Source organism: Chlorocebus sabaeus, chromosome 10 (genome assembly GCF_047675955.1).
Source record: "Chlorocebus sabaeus isolate Y175 chromosome 10, mChlSab1.0.hap1, whole genome shotgun sequence".
NCBI classification, from domain to species: domain Eukaryota; kingdom Metazoa; phylum Chordata; class Mammalia; order Primates; family Cercopithecidae; genus Chlorocebus; species Chlorocebus sabaeus.
The window spans coordinates 20,249,467-20,274,391 of NC_132913.1; the positions used below are offsets into that span (position 1 = coordinate 20,249,467).

General features: G+C 43.5%; 1 protein-coding gene across 1 annotated transcript in view; it reads right to left on the reverse strand.

The window, feature by feature from the left end:
* TMEM163 (transmembrane protein 163) overlaps positions 1–24,925 on the reverse strand; it is a 258,331-nt gene that overhangs the window by 208,006 nt on the left and 25,400 nt on the right. The gene's annotated exons all lie outside the window — the stretch shown is intronic.

Consider the following 24,925-nt stretch of genomic DNA (forward strand, 5'->3'; position numbering starts at 1 on the left):
CTTCCCAAACCATTTCAGATCCAGCCACAGATGCCCACGGTGCTGCCCTCCCTCTCCCGTGTCTGGCCGCTCTCTCTCCAGCCTGGCTCTACAGGAACACTGACCTCCCTGGGTTCAAGCCCTAAACCAACTCCTCTGCACATGGCTGTTGCTGCATCGTGCTGCAGCCCCCAGGGATGCCACAGCTCTCTGCTCCCTGCTGACAATACCCCCATCCCCCTCTTCTGGGATCCCTTTCGTCCCACCACTGGCTATGAAATGCCATTGTTAACCTCCTCCATGTCCCCCCCGACCCCGAAAGACAGTGGTCACAGAGTAGAAAAAACACAGGAAGTGGGGTTGACGAGCATGAATATGGGCCACAGCCCCACCCCTAAGGGGCTTGACACAGGCTTTAGAACCACACCCAGCCATCTGAGTCCAAATCCTAGCTCCACCCCTCCCTAGCTGTGTGACTCAGGGTAAGCTCCCCAACCTCTCTGGAACTTGGCTGACTCATCTATAAAATGGGATGATGAAAGCAACTCTTACAAGGCTACTGTGAGGATAAACTAAACTAATAAATGTAAAGCGCTCAGAGCCTAGCCTGGCATGGTGAATGTTCACATATGTTATCTTTAATTATTATTCATTATTATCATCACCCTCATGTCAGTGACAGTTCATCCACCAGCCCTCATCAGACTGATGCAATGATAAGATGGGATTTGGATTATAAAAAGTGTCCTATAAATTATAAAAGTAATAAAAAGTATATTAGCTGTTGCTATTTCTGCCTCAAAACTTCCTAAGTCCTGCTCATTTTAAGAGTTTAGCTTTACTGAAGAGGAACAGAGTGGAGATATTAAATAAGAATGAAAATATAGAAAGTTCATGAATTTCTATACCTGTGGACTCTAGAAATTGCTATGACCACATACTGTATACTATTAACCTCCATGTGAATGTCCCACAGGATCTATGCTATGAATATGTACAAAACCAAATTTATGTATTTACTGCCTTTGAGTTTTGAGACAGGGTCTCACTCTGTTGCCCAGTCTGAAGTGCAGTAATAAGATTCACTCAAGTGATCCTCTTACCTTAGCCTCCCCAGTAGCTGGGACTGCAGGCATGTGCCACCACACCTGCCTGGCTAATTTTTTTTATTTTTTGTAGAGACAGGGTATCACTCTGTTGCTCAGGCTAGTCTCAGACTCTTGGACTAAAGCAATCCTCATACCTCAGCCTCCCAAATTGCTGAGATTATAGGCGTAAGCCACTGTGCCTGGCCTTAAAGCCGAATTTATCAGCTCCCTCCCAACCCATGATAACCCCTAAGCCTGCTCACCATCTATATTCCCTTGGTCTACTAACAGGGCCTTCATCCCTCCGGAATGCTGCCAATTACCCTCTGTCCTGCTCATCCATGAAGTTATCCAAGTTCTGTCAATGCCACCTCCCCATCTACCTTGGACCCAATCCCAATGCTCTGCTCCTACTGCCTGCCCTGCCCATCATCTTTGGCTCCCATTACTGAGGGGCCTCCTGAGAATGTCCCTGCCTCTACTCCTATACCCCCAAGTTCCACTCAGGGCCGGTTTTCCAAGGCACAACTTTAATTAGGTCATTTCCCTACTTAAAGTCTTCCAAAGGCATCCCATCAACCACAGCTGCAGCATTGAACTTTTGGCTCATAAACCCCATTGTTATCTGATGAATATCACCATGGACCCTCTCCACAGAAAAATGCACACATGCCTCAAGTTTTACAGACAAGGCCAGGTGGTACAGGAACACCTGGCAGCCTTCTACTAACCCCAGGGCAAGAAGTCCTCATCCACAAAATACAGTCCCATTTCATGAGCTCACCTAGGCAAGTGTTGGTCTGGCTCCAATTTTCCCTCCACTTTCATTTTTGGCCACCTCCCACCTTATACCCAAGAATCAGCCACTATGAATGCAGATCTTCCAATACCCCACATCCTTTCATGAGTTCCCACTCCCTTCAAGGCTACAACCCCTTGAGATGCAGAAAACTGTGCTGTTCATTTTTGTATCCCTGGGACCTACAGCAAGGTCCCCAAACAGTGCTCCCCAAAGATGTTCACATCCTAATCCCCAGATCCTGTGAATATATTGCCTTACAAGGCAAAAAGGACTTTGCAGGTTTGATTAAGCTAAGGATCCTGAGATGAGATTAGCCGATGTTATCCAGGTGGACCCAGCATAATCACGGGGACCCTTATAAGGGAAACAGCAAGGTAAGAGAGTGGGAGAAGGAGATGCGACAATGGAAGCAGAAGCTGGAGTGACGTAACTGCTGGATGGAGAGAGCCCACGAGCTGAGGAATGCGGGCAGCCTCTAGAAACTGTAAAGGGCAAGAAAGCAGATTCTCCCCAAAGCCTATGGAAAAACAAGGTCCTGCCAACACCTTAACTTTAGCCTACTGAGACAGATCTTGGACTTCTGTCCTTCAGAACTGTCAGATAATAACTTTATGTTGTGTTAAGCCACTAAGTTTGTGGTCATTTGTCACAGCAGCAATAGGGAACTAATACAAATTACTATACGGAATGAGAATGTTGTACATTTTCATTCCATAACTGTTTCAAATTCTAAAACTGTCTCCTGAGCATCCACAAATAGCAGACTGGTTCCACACATTATGGTGCGTATGTACAATGAAGTACCTCACAGCTATCGGGAAGGAAAAGGTGGCTACTGGTCTATTCCTCATTTATGTGCACAAACACATACTTTTGTCAAGGGTATAAATTCTCCCATATCTGAGAGTATACTTTCTGTACGTAAATCACATCATACTATACACACTGCTCTCTAACCTGCCTTTTGCACTTAACACATTACATCACAGGTATCAGTCCAGTTTTATAAAAAGTATCTCTCACTCATCTCTGGAGCGTAGGATGTGAATGCTGTCAAAATAAAAATAAAGTCACTAATTTTTTTTTTTTTTTTTTTGAGACAGAGTCTCGCTCTGTCGCCAGGCTGGAGTGCAGTGGCACAATCTTGGTTCACTGAAACCTCTGCCTCCCGGGTTCAAGCAATTCCCCTGCCTCAGTCTCCCAAGTAGCTGGGACTACAGGCGCACGCTACCATACCCAGCTAATTTTTTGTCTTTCAGTGGAGAAAGGGTTTCAACATGTTGGCCAGGCTGGTCTCAATCTCCTAACTTCGTGATCCACCTCCCTCAGCCTCCCAAAGTGCTGGAATTACAAGTGTGAGCCACCGCACCCGGCCAACTAATGTTTTTTTTTTTTAAAAAAAAAAAAAAAAACACCTGACAAATAGAGCCAAAGAAGGCCATGAAGAGACAGTTCTCATGCTTGTCTGCCTAATAACAAAAATGATCACAAATGATTGCAAAAACCACAATCTTGTGCAAAGGCCCTCACAACCTTACGTTAAAAATACCTCTGCAAGGATATCTACCCAGCAACCGCCTATCCAGCCTCGGACTGGCACCACCCTTGTTATTGATCTTTGTAGCCAAGGCTAATTATCTCAAAACAATTATGTAACCCTCCTCATTTTCCTCTAAAAAACCTTAGTGTTCCTTCACCTCCCTGAATACCGACGTAGTTTACTATGGCAAGTGTACTCCCACGGCAAAGCTCATTTCCAAATAAATCTCTTTTTCATTTAGAGAGCCTCTCTCTCTGTTTCCTATTTAGGTTGACAGGATCAAGCGTCACTTTTGCTTTTTATGTACTGATTGAATTTTACAAAATGTATTATCGAAAAGAAATACATGAATGTTTCCATTTGGGGGAAGGATCCATTCTCAGGAAAGTTTCCTGTTAAAATTTCATTTTGATCATTACAGAAGTAAAAAATACAGGCCAAATATTAGTAAACTATATTAAAACACTAAGATCATGCAGTGACTTTTCCTTTTAATAAAAAATAATCAAAAAGTGAAAGAAATCTAAACCATGTAGGCATAAGGAGAATTTATATATGGGTTTAAACTTTAGCCACTTGTATCGCCTGAGGTTTTTCAAAACCTTTATTATTTCCACAATTTCCAGTGTGCCCCACCATCTAATTACTAATCTCAGAGATGTTGACAAAGTAACACATGGAACAGCAGTAAGATATGTGGCAATGATTTCTCAAGGGACCGATATGCTCAGCTCATAATATGAGAAGGATATGAATAATTGAGATATTTCCTGTCTGAAAAAAAAATGACTTTTAGATATCCAAGCCTAAATCAGATTGAATAAATTAAAGAAGATGAATGAGAAGTAAAGTGGATTCTGTTGCTTAGTTTCACAAGTTACTGTTGCAAATTTCATCCAGAGCTCCCAACAGGGCAGCCTCCAGTGCAAGAGCAGCACTAATTAACTAATCCGGTCCCAGGATTTGAGAATCAAATTTTTCTTTCTCAAAAGCAGAAAGGCATGCAAAAGCAGTCATTGATGATTAGCAGACTATTCACAGAGCCTAACTCCCCCGAAACAGGAGGCCCTTCAGGTCAGCACCCCAACCCTAAATAGACATGTTAGCTAGCCAGATGCTTCCTGGTGGAGGGAATGTGAGCCTAGCAGATTTCACAGTCAGTCCTCCTGAGCATCCCACCCCACATGACGACAATTCTCCTAAACTCAGCTCTTAATTCAATTGCCTGGAGTAAAGCTGACCTGTGACATAAGGTGCAACAGAATGGGGCCAGCGGCATGATGGTCAATGTTTCACTGGCTCTCTGGCAGGAAAAAAGGCCCTGACTTGCAGCATTTGCCAGTTTCCATGGTGTAAATACACTGCCCCTATTGCCAATTTCAAGCTACCAATTTGATGTTAATTTGCTTGCAAAATACTGAAAATGTAACCATCAGCTCTTGTGAGCCAGCCCACTCCAGTTCACTATTGAGTAGCCCTCCATCCTTCTTCAAAAATGTAAAGAATAAAAAATAATCTTCAGAGGCCTGAATCTCCACGCATTCCTGTAGGTAAAGGGTTGTTTCTCATGTCTGTTCTCTCTTTAAGGGACATGCCCTTGCAATGGTGATGTATTGGCTGCATTGTTTAGTACTGCAGTAGATATAGATATACATAAATATTCATTTTTTAACATCTTTATCGATATATAATTTATACACCATACAATTCACTGATTTCCAGTATACAATTCAATGGTTTTTAGTGTATTCAGAACTGTACAACCATCACCAGACTTAATTTTAGAACATTTTCATCGCTCCCCCCACCCCCAAAAATTCTTCAGTCCTTGGAAGTGACCGCTCACAGTCCCTCAACAGCCCCAGTCCTAGGCAATCATGAATCTACTTTCTGCCTCTATACACTTACCTATTCTGGATATTTCACATAAGCAGAATCAAGACTTCACATAAATGGAATCACTATCTACAATATCATACATATATGTCTAAACATAAAAATGTTTGAGATGAACAGTCCATAATGAATGAGCAGTATAGGAGACAGTGCTAAATGAGAAAATTAACTACCCTCACTATTATCTTGTAGAACCAACTGATAAATCACCAGAAATAGGGCAGGAAAAAAATACAAGAGTCTGTACTGATGCTTTCTGTCAGCAGCTTCTCTCCTACAGTTCTCTGCAGAAGGCATTTTAACCAGATGCAGCCCACCTGAGAGAGAGATATAAAACACTATGAAAACGTCCACATTCCCTGAGTGTAACTTCTAATGCTCCAAATCAAAGCAGGTCAGCTTCCGGCGACCCTGTTCTTCTCGCTTCCTTCCGCAGACCTCGTGGCTTTGGCTGTGCAAAGAATTATGGCTTTGAAGAGGTTTCAGACCCTCACATTGGGACGGAGGCTGCAGAGCAGTAAGGCCCGCGGGCCTGCGACACGGAGCTATTTTTAAAGGCATCTCTGAAGTGTCAGCAACGGATCTTGCCAGACCCCCTCCCTCAGAACCAAATCCCACTCCTTACAAGAGAAAGACTACAGAAAAAAGCTTACGCAATCCACACACGAAAAGGCATGCAGAAGACAAAAATAAAAGTGGCAGTGGCCTTTTGAATCATAAAGAAACTACCGGCTTTCAATATAGTTTGATTTTTTTAAAGCCAAGCCATGTAGTGCTTTTATAAGCAAAAGAAAAAAGTTAAATTCATCTTGCGGGGAGCAGAGGAAAGGTAGTTTCTGTCTCTGAAAAGTCTTTTTATAATAAAGTCACCCAAGACCAACAGAGTAGAAAAACTGTATCTATAATATGACCATAGCTATATGTTTCTTAAAATGGATTAAGATTGTAGGAATGAAGAAAAAATATTAAAATGGCTGTCCCTGAGATAAGAAGAGTAGTGGATTATTTTCCCATTTTTTCCAAAATGATGTGTTACTTCTACAATATTATTTTGTAGTAATTAACTCTGCAATCTTTATCTTCTTAAATAAATGCGTCCCTGTGTCAACAGTTCCTAATGAAATGGGCAGCAGTTCTTCCAACGTCATTGGATACATAGGACCAAAGTAATGAGGCCATGAGTTCTCCACGTACAGTTTGACGGTAAGCAGAGACTCTGGCCAGGAGACACCCCTCCACCTTCCAGTAAACCCACCTGCAGCCAACCACAAAAAACTAAGGCGTGCCAGCAGTGCCCCAATGCAACCTGCAGTGCACTCTTGGTCCTGGTTTCTTCCCGGTCTCAGGAAAGCAGATCGACCCTAGCTAATTGATTCTGCTGCTTCTGCTCCAGAACGTCCATTTTCCTGGACTGCACTGGGCTATTTAAAGTCATTTTTTATCACATCTGCTCCCTTCCTGAGGCCAGCTGCAAACACCCACGGGTAAAGGGAGCCATGGAGCGACTGCAGGAACTCCAAGACTTCACATCCGAGGGGTGCGAGCACCAGGACAGGGAGGAATCTCACTGCTAAATCCAGGCAGATGGCCGTTGAGCCTCAAGGTCAAAGCAGTGGCAGTACGCCCTGTCTCATTCTCAAGCCTGTGGAAGCACATGAATCTGTTATTCTCGTTGGCTGCCTTTTCAGACTTTATGGGTTGCAAATGGTTTCAGAAAAGAAAAACAGGAAAAGGCTTTTGTCTTTTTGTAAATAAAATACAATTGTAGGGACTTTCCCAGTTTACATATAAATCCTCCCATGAGGATTATTGATGAGGAAAGGATTGTGGCATCTCCACCTTCTCCTTCCACATATCCGCTGAGAGAGAGGCTGAAGGTCAGAGCAGAGGCCCTGGAATCTTCAGACCTGGGCTCAAGTCCCATCTCTGCTACTCACAAGCTGTGTCAGCCTGGGGAGCCCTTTCCCATTCCCCAGGTCCACAGGGCTGCAAGCACCAAAAGCAATAGCAAGCCCTGGCACATTTGTATTATTTTTCCAAGCACAAAGCAGGTGATCAATAAATGTCTTCAGAAGAAATTAATCCTCTCAAGTTATTGGTTTGCCATTGCTTTAAAATTTGTATTTTTATTAAGCTGTTTTGTTCTAACTTCAAGTGGATAAGCTACACTTCAATGAGGCTACTGTATTTGCGAACAGCTATTAATTCAACTGCTGAATGTCAGTCTTTCACCACGCAGAAAATCTCTTCCAACATCTATCTATGTATATGAAAATGATGGATTTGTCCACAGAGGAGACAATCAACATATTTAACAGCGAGCAGAGCTCTGGCCCCTGTCAGGCACAAGGCACAGTGTCCATCCCTGGCCTAGGGAAAGTCCCAGAGTGCAGGCCAGGCCTCAGCCCTTTCAGCTGCCGGCTGATAAGGACGTTCAAATGACCTGGTGTGGGGGGCACAAGGATGGAGGTAGGGGGCTTGGGCAGTGGCCGATTACCAAGTGGTGTTTTAACAATCAGCAGAGCCATGCTGGAGTGCATTCCCTGAACGGCGGCCCCACGGTTCATGTATATGTGTACATGACTATACATATATGTCCAGTCTCATGTGTTTGTTCCATGACTCTAGGACAAATTCATGCATGTTATATCATGCACCATAAGATCAGGAAAGATTTCCCTCCATAAAAACAAGACTGGCATTTCAAGTAGGTGACAGATATGGGTCATGGCCCCACCCAGGCCACCCGCTTCAATCATTTTCGCACCTGCCTGGCCCCTGTGAGAATTTACACTTAGAACAATTCACCAGGGATAGAAGTAAGAGCACTCTGTAAGTAAGTGCTTACGAAAAGGTAAGATGCATTCAGGAGCTTTCAAAGACGTTTTATTTGATTCTTACACCTATTCTGGAAAGGACTTACGATGAGGATAACTAAACCCATTCTACAAATGACCAAAGAGGCCCAGAGATACTGAGTCTTACACAAGCTAGTACGAGGTGCCCTGTCTAGAAACATCCCAGACCCTCGTCGCCAGCTTCCACCAGCACCCCACAGCTGAATTATGTGGAGGTGACGAGCTCACCCACAAGGTCCCCACCCACCCTGCCCAGATACTCAGCCATGACTTCCTTCTGTAACCACAGTGGCTTCCCCAGCAACCGAATGACTCCACCCTATACCTGCCAGAATAAACATATTTTAAGTTGCTCTTGAAGTGCTAATTCCAACAAAAATACCAAGGAACCCAGGCATACAGAAGACTCAGAAAATATAGGCAACCTGAGGTTCTGTGGCTCTGGGCCAGGTGGCATGATGGCTGGGAAAGTCAGGCTGCTGAGGCAAGACCCTGACTGTTCCAGAAGCCTGTTAACTTATGTAAATGGCTGCATGAGAAAAGAAGCTTTTCTACATAATGTTTTGGAGCAAGAAATCTTAAATGAGGCCTTAAGAGAATTTTTAATTGTTTTCTAAATAATTAATTACTATTTTCATGAAATTTTCATTTTAAATAAATATTTATCCTCAAGGGATAGATAAAAGGATTAAATTAAAAGACTAAAATCAAAGAAAGGATTTAACACACAAAGATGAGACCCACAAAAAAGACCTCTTTATGGAGGCTGTGGTGAGGCGAGATCGCATCACTGCACTCCAACCTGGGCTACCGAGCCAGACCCTGTCTCAAAAACAAACAAAAACATGAGCCTTTCAAGTTACTGGTCAAACTTGACTAAACGTCCACCTCTCACAAATCTTTCACTTTCTTATTAACTAAATCATCAAAACCTGTAATTTTCCTCTAGTGTTATATTCTCAAGGGCTCATTATGGACCACATTAATGTGCAAGGTTCTCTCAGTTCTTCTGACAGCTACTTTGTATGTTGGGCAGTTACCCTCTCCCTGGCCAGGTCAAAGGAGTAAGGACGGCCCCCATCCCGGCTCAAAGTCACAGAAAGTTTGGGGCAGACAGAGTTTATCATGGGGACACGTTGAGAAAGGCTGGACTGTGGCACTAGAGCCAGAGAGGGGTTCAAACCCAGCTTCGCCACGTGTCAGCTGTGACCACGGGCAAGTTACTAACCTCTCCATACCTCCATTTCTCTGTGGAGTTGTCATGAGAACTACACAAAAGCACATGAAGAGCTTAGTTCGCCTGGTACACAGTAAGCTAAAGATGAGCTTCTCATTAGTTTTATAATACCTTACATAAAACCTCATCTTTATAAGATTGAATCTTCTTATCCAGCAACTTGGCATGTCTTTCTACTTTTTCAAATTCATTTTTGTGAATTCAGAAATATTTTGTAGTTTTCATCTTTTGGACATTATCTCTTATTTTTATGCCGGTATTTTGTGTGCTGTAATAAATAGGGTCTTGTTTTCCATTATGTCTTGTTTCCAGTTTGTATGTATGAATGTCTTTGGTATTGATATGTTAATTTGATTGTAAACATTTGGTACTTTACTACATTATCTTGTTTATGTGAGTTTTCTCACCAATTCTTCAAGGTTTTGCAGACATAATCATGACCTCTGTAAATAGCAAAAAAATAAAAATAAAAATAAATAAGATGAGCTTCTCAACCTCTGGAAACTATTGGAATAAAAGTAGTTCAATAGCAACATTCGATAATCCAGGATGGAGCCTCCACCCATCTTTATAACCACTTGGATCAACTGCCTGAGATTCTCGGGTCATTTAAGGGTGCTTAACAGTTCCCATCATTTCCCAAGTCATCCTCTTCCCTCCATCCAACTTACACCGCCGGCTCATAGAAGCCTCTCCTTTCTCCAAATGTCCAACACAGCCACCCAGCAGTGCACCCTACTCCACAGGGTCACTGTGGCCATCTCTGACACGTACGTCCAGTCACGCCCCTCTCCAGTCTGACCTCCTTTGGTGACCCTGATGGGTACTGATAGAGCCTCAGCTCCATGCCAGGAAGGCTGGCTATGCATTTCCTGTCCCCTACCCTCTTCTCCAGCTCAGTCTTGCAGCTCTTCCCATACAAACCCCATTCCAGTGTCCTGGCCAAGCTGAGCCAACCACCAGCAATTCCCCAGATGCAAAGGCCTTTGAAGAACTCTCCCTTCTTGCCCCGCAGAACACACGCAAGAAACCTCTTTCTCTCTACCCCACACTCCTTCTCTTTCTCTCTTTTTCTGCCCCCATCCCATACACCCCATGCAAACAGGAATAGAAGGCTCCATCTGTAAGTCCTACCACTCAGCTTCTATAATTCGCACAGGTATCATGCTTTCTTTTAGCAGAGCGTCACCTCACCTCCAGGACACAGTATACTCTTGGTTTACAAATCATCCCACACTGCATTCCCCCGATGACCCTGGTGCCCAGCACATGGCAATCTCAATCAGGGTGTGTGGAATGGACAGATAAACAGGTCACCAACAAGCACCTTCTTCTCCAAGAAACAAAACAGCCTGATGTCCGCCTACTGCCAATTTAGTTTTCACATGCCCCAAAGCACCTTCGAAGTAGACATATTTTCACAAGTGTACATTTAGAACCCAGATTCAAAGGAAACTTCTAAAACAATTGGCTTGGGGGAGGGGGACACACATTACACACAGCAAAGGCCTTACTACAGCAAACACTTAATTAGGAGATGCCTAAGAAAACAAATACAGAATCTGCATGCAATTAATCCAAAGGATCCTACTTAGTCTTTCAGCCTTTCTCAACTGGGATTCCTCATCTGACCCACAGAGCACAGAAAATGACTGGTGTTAGTGCTCTCAATTCTCCCAGGCATGGTACATGGCTATTGCTATTCTTAATGCCTGGGACTGCAGTTAATCCATCACATACAACACTCTTCTCAGGGTATTAGAGCTTAAATCTCTCGCAGAACCCAGGTTGAGAAAGGCTGGGGAAGGGGGACTTTCTCGTACATTTTTATTCACTTGCCCTTATCACTTCACAAAGCTGTAACTTCTCTTCTTGTTTGGGGAGAGGCCAAGAACACACACAGGTCACGCTCAGCTTATTTTGCAGGGTCAAAGCTATGTATCAGTCCGCTGCCCATTTCATGTGTCTGCAGTGTCCTCAGTAAACTGAGGTGAGTAGGGGCCATCTCTTTATACGGAAAGAAAACTAATGAGAAACTAGGCCCAAGTCTGCAGCACCACAGGCTAAGAGCACGAAGAGCCTTGGGAGAGTTCTTCATTCTCACACTTACAAACCAATAATTAAAACAACAAGCTACCACAACACACCTATTAGAACGGCCAAAATCCAGAATACTGTCAACACCAAACACTAATGAATAGGTGGAGCGACAGGAACCCTCATTCATTACGGCTGGGAATACAAAATGGTGCAGCCACTTTGGAGGACAGTTTGGCAATTTCTCACTCTTATCAACAATTATGCTCCTTGGTATCTACCCAAAAGAGTTGAAAATTTATGTCCATACAAAAACCTGCACACAGATGTTCATAGCAGCTTTAGTCACACTTGCCAAAAACCTGGAAGCAACCAAAATGTCCTTCAGTAGATAAGTGGATAAACTTTGGTACATCCAGGCAATAGAATGTTACTCAGTGCCAAAAGGAAATGAGCTATCAAGCCAGGAAAAGACATGGAGGAACCTTAAACGCACATTGCAAAGAGAAAGAAGCCAAACTGAAAGGGCCACATACTGCATGATTTCAACCCTATGACATTCTGGAAAAGGCAAAACTATAGAAACAGGTTGCCTAAAGGGAGGAAAAGATGAATAAGTGAAAGATGGGATTTTTAGGAGAGTGAAGATGCTCTACATGATACTGTAATGGTGGATACATGTTATTGTACTTTTGTCCAAACCCACAGAATGTACCACACCAAGAGTGAGCCCTGAGGTAAATAATGGACTTTGGGTGATAATGATGTGTCTACGTAGGTTCATCAAGTGTAACAAATGCACCACTCGGGTGGGATCTATTGATAATGGGGGGAAGCTATGCGTGTATGGGGGCAGACTATATGAATATCACTGCACCTTCCTCTCACATTTGCTGTGAACCTAAAACTGCTCTAACAAAGTCTTTAATTTAAAAAGAAAAAGAAAAGAAAAGAAAATGGAAACCTAAGTTAAACTTATTGTGAAGCCATAAACCACCAGAACAACTTTTCTGGTCATAGAGCAAACAACAGGGGTGGCAATTACAAAACATGAATAACTTGACACTGTTACCTACATTTCTGCTTATTAACTCTACTGATTAAATCTGTAATAAGTCATGCTGATTTCTGGGCATACTGGGCCTTCTTCATTCCTCTGTCTCCACCACAGCCCCTGGCTCAATAGCAGGTGTTTAGTAGACACTGGGAGGGAAGGAGGAAGAAGTTTGTCAGATTTTGCTATGAAAACAAATATGGCCAGCAACAGGGAAAAGGGCAAAGATTGCAACTAGAATGACTCATTTCTGCAATTCCCTGAACTTGACATGTCAACACCAAGGTCATCTTTGGGGGAAACACAGAACAAACACTTTTAGCACTGGTGACTATGGACATAATATGCCCTCAATTTATAGAGGTCTCTGAAGGGTATGCTTTAACTTCTGGTGAATTCAAAGCAGTAAAATGGGCGTTTTACCAGCGATGACTAATGATAATCACTGCCATTTATTTGTGCTGAAATGACCTAAGCCATTGTATGTGTTGGGACCGATACTCACCATGTCCCGGAGGTAGGTACTATTATCTTGCTTTACAGATGAGGAAAGCAAGACCTATACCAAGGTTTAGTGACTTGTTCAAGGTCACAGAGCAAACAAACAGCTCTTGGTCTTTGCCTGATCATATATACCACTCCCCCGATTCTCTTAACAAAAGTTGAAGTGAGCACCTTCTGTCTGCGAGTAAATGAAAAGATGTATCGGGCACAGACCTTACAATCGAGAGGCTTCATTAGTGAAGGGTACAGACACACCCAACTACCACCTACAGGCAAAATGAGCCCCAGCCAAAACCATAGGCAGCAGTGCTGTGGGATGGTAATTATTAATAATTCTGTGAGCATGAGTGAAGGCTCAGGTGGTGCCTTGAAGGAACTGAAGGTTCCTCCAAGGCCAACGACAATGGGAAGAGGCTTTTCTTCTGAGGGAACCCCATGAGCAAGGGGCACCTCGGAGTCTGAGCTATCAGCTAATGAGGCTGCATTTCAGAGGTATCAAATAAAAGGGCACAAGAATAGGATGGAGCCCCACACCCCATGTTTCAGAAACACAGAGAGATACCTTAAAAGCAAGATGGGCAAGGTGGCTTATGCCTGTAATCCCAGCACTTTGGGAGGCCGAGGCAGGTGAATCATGAGGTCAGGAGATCAAGACCATCCTGGCCAACATGGTGAAACCCCATCTCCACTAAAACTACAAAAATTAGCCGGGCGTGGCGGTGGGCACCTGTAGTCCTAGCTACTCAAGAGGCTGAGGCAGGAGAATCGCTTGAACCCAGGAGGCAGAGGTAGCAGTGAGCCAAGATTGTGCCACTGCACTCCAGCCTGGGAGACAGTGCGAGATTCTGTCTCAAAAAAAAAAAGAAAAAAGAAAAGAAAGGAAAAAGAAAAAGCAGAATGAATTAGTTCCCAAGAGCATGGCCTACACAAACATGGCACTCCAAGAACATGTATCCTCTCCTACCTAACTCTCAAACTTCATGTCCACAACTTGCTGATGTCATAGTAAAATAAAAAAGGAACTGCTTCCCCCAACCTTCCCTTGGATGCTTAGTTGACAAGGTAATTGACAGAACATGTCTTCTCTCAAGGGTCAAACAGTATTATGTTTAAAGATCCTGGCTGAGTCAGCTACTGAAGCCACTCATCGCATCTTAAAGATGTCTGACCCTTAAAAATAACTGTTTCCAAAATTCCCATTTAATTGCCCTAGATTTCCACTATAAACCCACCACTCACAATTCTCTTCCTTTATATAAGCCATCATAATATCTTAATAGCATATTAATTTCTAATCCGGAAAGAGCTGTGAGTAGGTAGAAAACAACAAACCAATAATTGGATGTGTAACTTGAAGTCTTTTATCATGAGCAGTTTTGGGAGAGCAATTTTGCTCTTTGCTAAGTGAAGCAATTCAGAATGCTAGGAATACTAAATTATGAAAATGAATTATTTATGAGTAATAAAGCATAATTTAGCATAATGTTACTATTTGAGTTATAAAATAAGGTATTTTCAAGAAAAGTCACTGTAAGGTCCAAGGTTAGCCTAATTAGATCTGGAGAACCCCTCGGCACAGCTCCCGCTATCCCTCTTGTCCCCATCAGCATCTTATGCAATCATTATAAAACTTACAAAAGGAACATGGAAGAAAGAAACACAGCCAAAACTAGGAAAGAATTCTCTGTCCAAAATTCAAACATACACTCATCATTAAACCCATTTTCTGAAACGACCACCTCATAGATTCTTGAGCATGATTACACTCTCCATTACCTATTTAGGGATGGCTAACAGGTTTTGCCATTCACTTGTACTTTTTCATTACAAGAAATGGAGAATCCAACCCCAACTGCCCTAAGCAAAAAGGAAATGTATTGACTCACGTCACACACACCAATAAATGTCTAGAACAAGGCTATCTTCAGCTATAGATTGATTTAAAGACTCTGCCAGCCTGTATGCCTGTCTGTCCTGATCACTGAAATGGCTGCCACAGGTCCTGGTGTCATACCCAGAGTCTAGCTAGAAGGAAAGGAGTGGCATCTGGGTCCACTTGTCTCTTTTATCAAAAAAGGACAGACCTTCCCTGAACCCAGCTGCCCTCCCCACCACAGCCTGATAAGCCTCTACTCACATCTCACCTGCAGAAGTTTTCCATAGCCACCTGGACTGCAGGAAAGGCTGGGGAAGAGAACAGGTAAAAGCTTTTTAAGTGAACGGCTTATCCAGCCTCCACAGCAGGTGGAGGAAGTGAGAGGAGGCCCTGAGTATGGGTTGGGAAGCCTGCCCCCAGGCTCAACCATGCAGCCTAGAGCCTAAAAAGCATTCTGTACATATTAAAGCAGGATGGTGGTGGCTTCCAGGGGCAGAACCCCAGCCAAAAGAAAGAACTGCTAGGTTATATGACAGCTGACCCATGAGTTGTGTTTTCTGTATTACAGAGCTGTCAAAAAGCAAGGGTCTACTTGACCAGAGAGTGAAAGAAAACTCACCAGCTAAAAATGTTTCAAAGGCAATGACTGACTCATGGGGCAGAAAAGGAGACAGAATCATAGCATGCTACTCAGCTCATCATGATACAATTTTTACACAGTAAAAATTATAAATACATTTGATACAAATTTAACCAAAGATTGTAATACTAAGAAATTTGGAGGAGTGGAAGTGAAAAGCTGTGAAGGATCAGAGATTTTACCCTACTCGCAGGGCAACAAGTTAGTCAGCCAGTTTCAAGAATGCTGGCAGAAGACATGAGATTTTTTTGAGTCAGCGACAAAGGACGATTTATTACTCACAGCAATAGTAGTAATCAGAGAATCAATATTTCTGCCTTGGTTCCCTAGGCCCCCATTCCCCTGGCCATCCAAAGAAGTGCAGGTGAAAATTGCAGACACAGTGAGTTACACTAGAGGAGAGGAACCCCAGCTTAGGGAAGCTGAATTTTTCACAACGGGCAGTAAGCCCACAATATCTCTATCTTCCCAAGCTGTAAGCAAACAGCCTTTTGCTCTGGCGGAAGACGCTACATCATCCAAGACTACACAAACATCCTTGAAAAAACAGTCAGCAACAAAGCGAGTTAGTGCCTCTGCTTGCAAGATGGCCAGAAATGCGTGAGACCCAGGAAGAATCGTCACCCAGAAAGGAAGAGAGTAAAAATCTCCACTTGCTGAAACAGGTCCACAGAAACGCCAAAACTTGGTGGCTTTTAGAAATGGGGTTGACAGGCCGGGCTCGGTGGCTCAAGCCTGTAATCCCAGCACTTTGGGAGGCCGAGACGGGCGGATCACGAGGTCAAGAGATCGAGACCAGCCTGGCTAACACGGTGAAACCCCGTCTCTACTAAAAAATACAAAAAAAACCTAGCCGGGCAAGGTGACGGGCGCCTGTAGTCCCAGCTACTTGGGAGGCTGAGGCTGGAGAATGGCGTAAGCCCGGGAGGCGGAGCTTGCAGTGAGCTGAGATCCGGCCACTGCACTCCTGCCTGGGCTACAGAGCGAGACTCCGTCTCAAAAAAAAAAAAAAGAAAGAAATGGGGTTGACAAAAAAAGCACAGATAAAATACTGGGAAGAGTTGCTTCTCGGGTAAGAAGTAGCCATGGGAGGTGGAGAGAGGGAAAAGGACCCGCAGAGATCCGTTTTTTTGTTATCAACTTTAGCCCTATTTCACTTAAATCATGAACACATATTATGCTGATAAACAAAATCAATGTTAAAATACGTGTAAGTTTAGTAACAATGCACAATGAATGTATATTCATCTCCATACGCAATCTCAACAATGTCATGAAAAAGCTGAACATCAGAGGCCTCTCTAAAAGTGATGCAGTGTGGCTGGGACAAAGTGAATATGGCGAAGGTGTCAAAACTCGTTCTTAAACGGCATTCAACTGTGAAATGCATGATTCAGATAACAGCTCAGTAAAGTTATTCCAAGTGAAGGTCAATTCTTTATAAATCATGTACTGTGACCAATATCCTACTTAGGTACCCTGTATTTTTTCACCAGAAAAGATATCACTGGTAAAAGCAAAACCTAGTTTATCAACCAATAATGTAATGTTTAACTCTATGCAAAGCACCATGGGATGACATAAAAGTATCAAGACAATTCTCAAGCTTAAGGAGCTTAATTATTGGTTGCCAACAGCACCCACCAACTCAGAATACTAAGCAACAGATTATCTTCCTTTCAGGACTCAGACACACTGCCCCCACGCCCCTCCCCGCTACCACACGCACACACTCTCTTTGGAACTATGGTATCCACTAGCCACATGTAGGTACTGAGTACATGAAACGTGGCTAGGTGACTAGTCCAAATAGAAATGTGCTTCATGTGTAAAGCACACACTGGATTCCAAAGATTTCATATGAAAAAATAGAATGTAAAATATCTCCATAATTCTTGTATTTTATTACCAAGTATAGTATTTTGGATATACTGGGATAAATAAAAATATCAGCAAAATTCATTTTATGTTTCTTTTTACTTTGTTTAATGGAGTGCCTAAAAAAAATTTTTTTTTTTGAGATGGAGTCTCACTCTTGTCACCCAGGCTGCAGTGCAATGGCACGATCTTGGCTCACTGCAACCTCTGCCTTCCAGGTTCAAGCAATTCTCCTGTCTCAGCCTCCCAAGTAGCTGGGATTACAGGCATGCACCACCACGCCTGGCTAAGTTTGTATTTTTAGTAGAGATGGGGTTTCACCATGTTGGTCAGGATGGTTTCAATCTCCTGACCTCAGGTGATCTGCCTTGGCCTCCCAAAGTGCTGGGATTACAGGCATGAGCCACCACGCCTAGAGACAATTTTGAATTAAACATGTGAGTCACGTTTGTGACTAGAGTTATATTTTGTTTCTATTGGACAACACTGGTCTAGAGACTCAGCTCACTTCCCCAAATGACCAGCACTATGACATCCTCTCCAACTGCCCACTCCCCAGAGGCCGGCTGCCACTCAAAGGCACTCAGAGGTCCACAAATTCCCAGGGAGGCCTGCTCCAGGGATGGGGCTTCCTTGAGGAAAACAAGATGAGGGAGGTGGGGGAAACGTTCACAGTTCATCTTTCCCTAGTGCACATGGATGAGTTCAGAGGGAAAGATATGGTTAGAAAAACTAATATCTTATGCTTTTATGACCAGATGTTATGGCTTCCTAAATTTTAACAGCCAAATGTACCATAAAGTTACACATTTTAACTTCATTTCAAATGAACACCCAAGCAAACATAGATCCCCATCAAAAATGTGGTTTTTCCAAAGAACTGCAAGCAGAGCCCAAAAGTAAAAGTCAACCTGCCCCTTTGCGGTTTGTTTGTTTGTTTGTTTGTTTGTTTGTTTTTGGAGGCAGAGTCTCACTCTGTCACACAAGCTGGAATGCAGTGGTGTGATCTCAGCTCACTGTAACTCTGCCTCCCAGGTTCAAGCTACTCTCGTGCCTCAGCCTCTGAAATAGCTGGGACTACAGGCACGCACCACCACACCTGGCTAATTTTTGTATTTTTAGTAGAGACGAGGTTTCACCATGTTGGCCAGGCTGCTCTTGAACTCCTGACCTCAAGTGATCCACCCACCCTAGCCTCCCAAAGTGCTGGGATTATAGGGTAAGCCACTGTACCTCGGCCCCTTTGCATTTATATACACTGAGATCCATCAATTTATCAAACTTTACCTACATCAACAATTTTTTTTTTTTCTTTATTGAGACAGAGTCTCACTCTGTCACCCAGGCTGGAGTGCAGTGGTGTGATCTCGGCTCACTGCAACCTCCGCCTCCTGGGTTCTAGCAATTCTCCTGCCTCAGCCTCCTGAGTAGCTGGGATTACAGGTGTGTGCCACCACACCTGGCTAATTTTTAAATTTTTAGTAGAGACAGGGTTTCACCATGGTAGCCAGGCTGGTCTTGAACTCCTGACCTCAAGTGATCCGCCATCCTCGGCCTCCCAAAGTGCGGGATTACAGGCGTGAGCCACTGCACCCAGCCTATATCAGCACTTTATAAAGGAGAAAAGTAACAAATCAAGGTGAAGGATGGATTTAATTTATCACAAGAAAAGCCAGTTAATTCTTCAGAGCCTTGAGCAAACTATCAAAAAACCCAATCCTTCCCTCTGACACAATTAAGAACTTCATGACTTTGGCTTTCTTTACACAGCTATTCTCAAGGCTGACTAATTATACCTTGTATAATCACAGTTGTGGCCATTCCCACCAGTGTAAAGCCTATTACTAGCAAAATGCAAATATCAGTGAAACTGAAATACACTAGTAAAGTAAAGACAGGGCCCTGGATAACGACTTTGAGAGACAACTTCCTCATTCATTTATTCAAGAAACCCTGACTCCCGTCTACCTGGTCCAGACAAGCGGTGCCCCAGGGATGGGTGACATAAAACGGAGGAGATCAGGTCCTGCACTCCAGGCGCTCACAGTGTGGCTGGCAGGAATGGCAGGCGGGGGCGGGGGGGGTGGGCACTCTGCCAATCACTGGGGAGATAGGAGGGCAGCAGTTCACACAAACAACAGTGAGGGCCTGAGCAGGGAGCAGCCAACTCTCCCAGAGCAAGACTTTGGGGAGAACAGGGGAGAAATCAAAATGCCTGGTGAGTTCCAAGAACAAGGATAGCAAAGCCCCCCTTCATCTCTCTGCTGCTGGCCTTCTGCAGAAAAGGGGACCTCGAGTTAGCACCTGTCATTGCACAAGTAGACTCGCATCCCTGGAGGAGCAGCCAAGTCACTGAGTCTGCCTAGTGTAGGCACCAAACGTCAAGAAGCCCTTGTGGCCGCACTGAGAGCCCCATTCTCCAATCTGGGTTTCTCAGCCACGAGGCTGATATTTTGCTTTCCCTCTGTTTGCCTCCTCTGGTTCTGAACTTGGGAAGAGAAAATGAATGTTATTCATTGCATTTCCAAACAACTGTATTGTAAATACACACACAGAAACATGTGCATGTACACGTACACACATGCTCACGCAGACACGCACACATGTGCGCATACACACTTGTCAGACAACCCTGGGTGCCGCCAGGCTTCTCCAACAGACAGCACTATGCTGACAGTCCCTTTCCTTGTCCTACACTCATGCCCATCTCTTGGCAACCTGGCTTCCTTGTTTACCACTCTGACAAAATGTTCTCTACAGGGTCACAAAGTGACCTCCTAAACACCAACTCCAATGAACAGTCTCCTCAACCTTGACCCTGGCCAGCATGTGACATCGCTGGTCACACCTTGAAGTGTTTTATTTGCCTTTCTGTATCCTTGTACAATCCTTGCTCCACACCCTAATGCCTAGAACCTGTGCACATTACCTTAATAAGCAACAAATAGGACTGAGGCAGGGGCTGCAGTGGATGTCTTTGCAGATGTGATTAATTTCAGAACCTTAGATGGAATGATGACCCTGGGTTATCCAGGTGGGCCTTAAATGCCATCACAAGTGTCCTCATAAGAGACAGATGGAGGGAGATTTGACACACAGGGAAAAACAGAGAGAGATTTGAAGACGCCAGCCTTAAAGACTGGAACGATGTGCCCATGAGCCAAGGAATGCCAGCAGTCACCGAGAACAGAAGAAACAAAAAAAAGGATTCTTCCCTACGCCTCTGCAGGAGCACATCCCTGCTGATCCTTCACTTCAGCCCAGCGATCCTGATTTTGGACTTCTGGTCTCCAGAAATGTGAGAGAATAAATAGATCTTGTTATTAGAAGCCACCAAGTTTGCAGCCATTTGTTACAACAGCCAGAGAAAATGAATACATTCCCTTCAACTTTTCTGACCTCTATGTCTTCCACTAGCTCCTTATCATCTTCCTACCCCAAGGGAAGTCATTCTCCAAATTCTGTCCTTTGCCCTTTCCCCTCCTGTCTTAGTCTGCTTGGGCTGCCATAACAAAATACCACAGGCGGTGGGGCTTCAACACCAGGAATTTATTTCTCACAGTTTTGGAGGTTGGAAGTTCAAGATCCAGGGGCTGGCAGGATGGGTATCTGGCGAGGGCTCCCTGTGGGTTGCAGATGGCTGCCTCCTCACTGTGTCCTCACACGGCCGTTCCTCAGTGCAGAGGGTGGAGGCAGAGAGGAAGCAAGCCCTCTGGTTTCTCTTCTTATAAGGGCACAATCCCATCACAAGGGTCCTGCCTTCATCACCTCATCATCCTCATGACCTCAGGTAAACTGAGCCACCTCCCAAAACCTCCCCCTCCAAATACCATCACACTGTGGGTGACAGCTTCACATATTTATCGAGAGGGATACAATTCAGTCCAAAGCAGTTCTCTCCTCCTCATGATCCCAGGCTACTTCACCCATCTACCACACTGCCTCAGTCACTGCACTAAAGCAAAACACTCCCAAATCCATCTTTCTTCTGGCATCTCAGTCACACTCCAGTTGCATGTTTCCAGCTGATCATCAGTTGTCTCCTTCCCAAAGTACTGCCAGGCCATAACCCAGGATCTTCACACTGAAGACATCTCCGGACCCCCCTGTGCCTCCGCAGTGCCACAGAATCCTCGCTTTGTCTCTAATCCCTTATTTCTTTTAGAGATTCCACCATCACCACCCTCTAGGCTCTGGAACTCTTTACTCTCCCTCTTCATCCAGAAACCTTGAGTATTAGCAGATACTGGTATGGGCCCTGCTTGAAGACTAAGGCATAAAAAATAAATAAATTTTAACATTATTTTAAAACTCCAGCAATTGTAGGTGATCAAAAACTGAAACCTTGCCAGGTGCAGTGGCTCATGCCTGTAATCCCAGTACTTTGGCAGGCCGAGGTGGGCGGATCACCTGAGGTCAGGAGTTCGAGACCAGCCTGGCCAACATGGTGAAACCCCATCTCTACTAAAAATACAAAACAATTAGCCAGGCATGGAGGTGTGTGCCTGTAATCCTGGCTACTTGAGAGGCTGAGGCAGGAGAATTGCTTGAGCCCAAGAGGCAGAGGTTACAGTGAGCCAAGATTGGGACACTGCACTCCAGCCTAGGCGACAAGAGCAAAAACTCCATCAAAAAACAAAACAAAACAAAACAAGAAAAACCTGAAACCGAGCCTACAGCATGATGGAGCTTTTAAAAACAAATCAACCTTGACCTGCTTTAGTAGGAATTGGTGTGAATTCCACACCTGCCAGGTAGCAGGTCTTCTCTATTCTCTGTTGATGACATGACTTAGAAGACACCTCTGGGCACTGCTTTAAACAGGACACCTTTAGGTCCAGACAGGGTTGGCCAGGAGAGTGGGTTCCCTCCTACACGAGGGACAGCTGAAGAGTCTGGGGATGTTCAGTCTTTGGAAGAGGTGACAAGACCACACAATAAGCTCGCACTGCAGATCTGTCTTATGGACGATGGAGACTGGTCCCATGGTGGAGAGTACAGACTCTGAGTCAAGGAGGGCAGAGTGTGAATACTCTATCTCTTATGAGCTTGGAAGCTTAGGAAAGCTCCCTCACTTTTCTGAGTCTTAAAATTCCCATCTACAAAGTGGAGATGATAATGTTGCCTCAGGGCAATGTTGCAAGAATGAAGTGTGATTATCTATGGGAAGGACTTATCTCAGCGCCCAGCATACTATGTGCTTGCTAAGTGTTAGCTAAGAAAACGAGGATTACTAAAGAGGAGTTAGAAAACGGTAAACCATTCAATTAACCATTAAAATAAAACTTTCTGAAATTGAGACTGGGCAACACAAACTGGGGCTCACCAAGTTACCAGAATCCCAGTACCAGATGTATTCAAACAAAAGCTGAAGAACTATTGGAATTGACCTAAAGAGGGTAACGAATCTCTAATGATGGCATCTGGAAAGATTGGCAGTGCCAATACTGGAGAACTAAAGGACCAGTGTCATTACCATGGTGACTTTATCACTTAAAGGTGCTGAGATTTAACTTACCACTAAGAACTTATTCTTATTTCACCAGAAGTAAATCACATCTGTCCTTGCTTTGGACAAAAAAAATGGTCATCTTTTGTAATGCAGAATTCATTCCCTAAGAATACTCTCTTTATGGACATGTAAAGTTTAAGCCTCTCCTTTCAGGAGACTGGTACATCAATTACTCTGTGATAAATATCTATTCAGTTCTGATACCATATCTCCTCATTCACACTGAAGAATAACTTGGGATTAGATCCAAACTCTCACAGAATGACTATATACACACATTACTCTTTAAAAAATATAGCAGAAAGTTTCCATTTTGAAAATGTACTTTATCAAGTGAACAAAGGTCAATTGATATCTAAAAATACTACAGCATCTCTAAGTACAATTAATTGGAATGCCAGAAATCTCCCTGGATAAATAAAAGCATAATGTCAAAGGAACCCAGGTAAAAAGAAATACAAACTCCATGGTTTTCTGGAAAGAAAAAATGCTGGTGAAAGTTTTTTAATCTCCCTGAATTCCTCCTTAAAGACATCAGAAAAACTAGCAAAACTAAACACAAAGCTAATACTTTTAGATAACTAAATGATGGAAAGGAGGAAAAAAAATTTTTTTTTTTTTAGACGGAGTCTCACTCTGTCACCCAGGCTAGAGTGCAGTGGTGCAATCTCAGCTCACTGCAACCTCCGCCTCCTGGATTCAAGCAATTCTCCTGCCTCAGCCTCCTAAGTAGCTGGGATTACCGGTGCCCACCACCACAACTGGCTAATTTTTTGTATTTCCAGGAGAGACGGGGTTTCACCATGTTGGCTGGGCTGATCTCGAACTCCTGACCTCAGGTGACCCGCCCATCTCAGCCTCCCAAAGTGCTGGGATTACAGGCATGAGCCACCGTGCCCAGCCACACTTTTAATCAAAAAGAAATGAAAAATAGAAATGATATGGAAAAAAATACTAGATATAAATGACAAGCAAAAAAGAGCCAACATACACACATTATAAATCCCTAAGGAATTAAATCAAAGTGATAGAACAGAACGAAAACTAAAAACTGTAGCTTTCTTGAAACAGACATGAAACTACCTTTTACCTGAAAAAAGTTAACCCAGAATAGCTATCACCAAGACATAGTTTGGCAAAACTCTGAACCTTTAAAAAGGAGTAATTATTTGGGTATCCAACACAAGGGACAAGTCAGTTTTAAGGGAAAGGAAAATAAGGTTGTCATAAAACATTTACAATAATGCTTTATGCCATAATATACTGTAGTAACATATTTAAGATGTTTGGGAAAGAAAATATGAGTCAAGGATTTTATATTCAGCCAAAATTCAAGTACAAAGGCCACAGGGAATTAAAATATTAAAAACATGCAAGAGCTCAGGAAATATTGTTCCAATGAACTTTCCCTGAGGAACCTAGTGGAGAAAGGACTGAAGTGAAGCATGAACCTAAGGATTGGGAGCGACTATTAAAAATATTTGCACTGGCCAGACACGGTGACTCACACCTGTAATCCCAGCGTTTTGGGAGGCTGAGGCAGGAAGATCGCTTGAGCCCAGAAGTTCAAGACCAACCATGGTGAGACCCCATCACTACAAAAAAATTTAAAAATTAGCTGGGCTTGGTAGTGCATACCTGTGGTTCCAGCTACTGAAGAGGCTGTGGTGGGAAGACCACTTGAGCCCAGGAAGTCGAGGCCGCAATGAGCCGTGATTACACCACTGCACTCCAACTTGGGTGATAAAATGAGACCCTGTTTCAAAAAAAGCAATTTTTTTTTTTTTACTTGTAGAACTAAGACTAAATGATGATTCCAAGAAAAACAGAATATATAATGTCTATATGATCTAAAAATGAAGATGCTGTATATTTTAAAGGGAAAAGAGGCACTGGAGAGGATATATGAAAAATGGAAAATAATACATGAAATTACACAAAAATATTCATAGGGGTTATATGAAAAACAATAAATCTGTTGATTGCCCTATGGATAGACTGTAAATAAAAGGATATTATTTCAA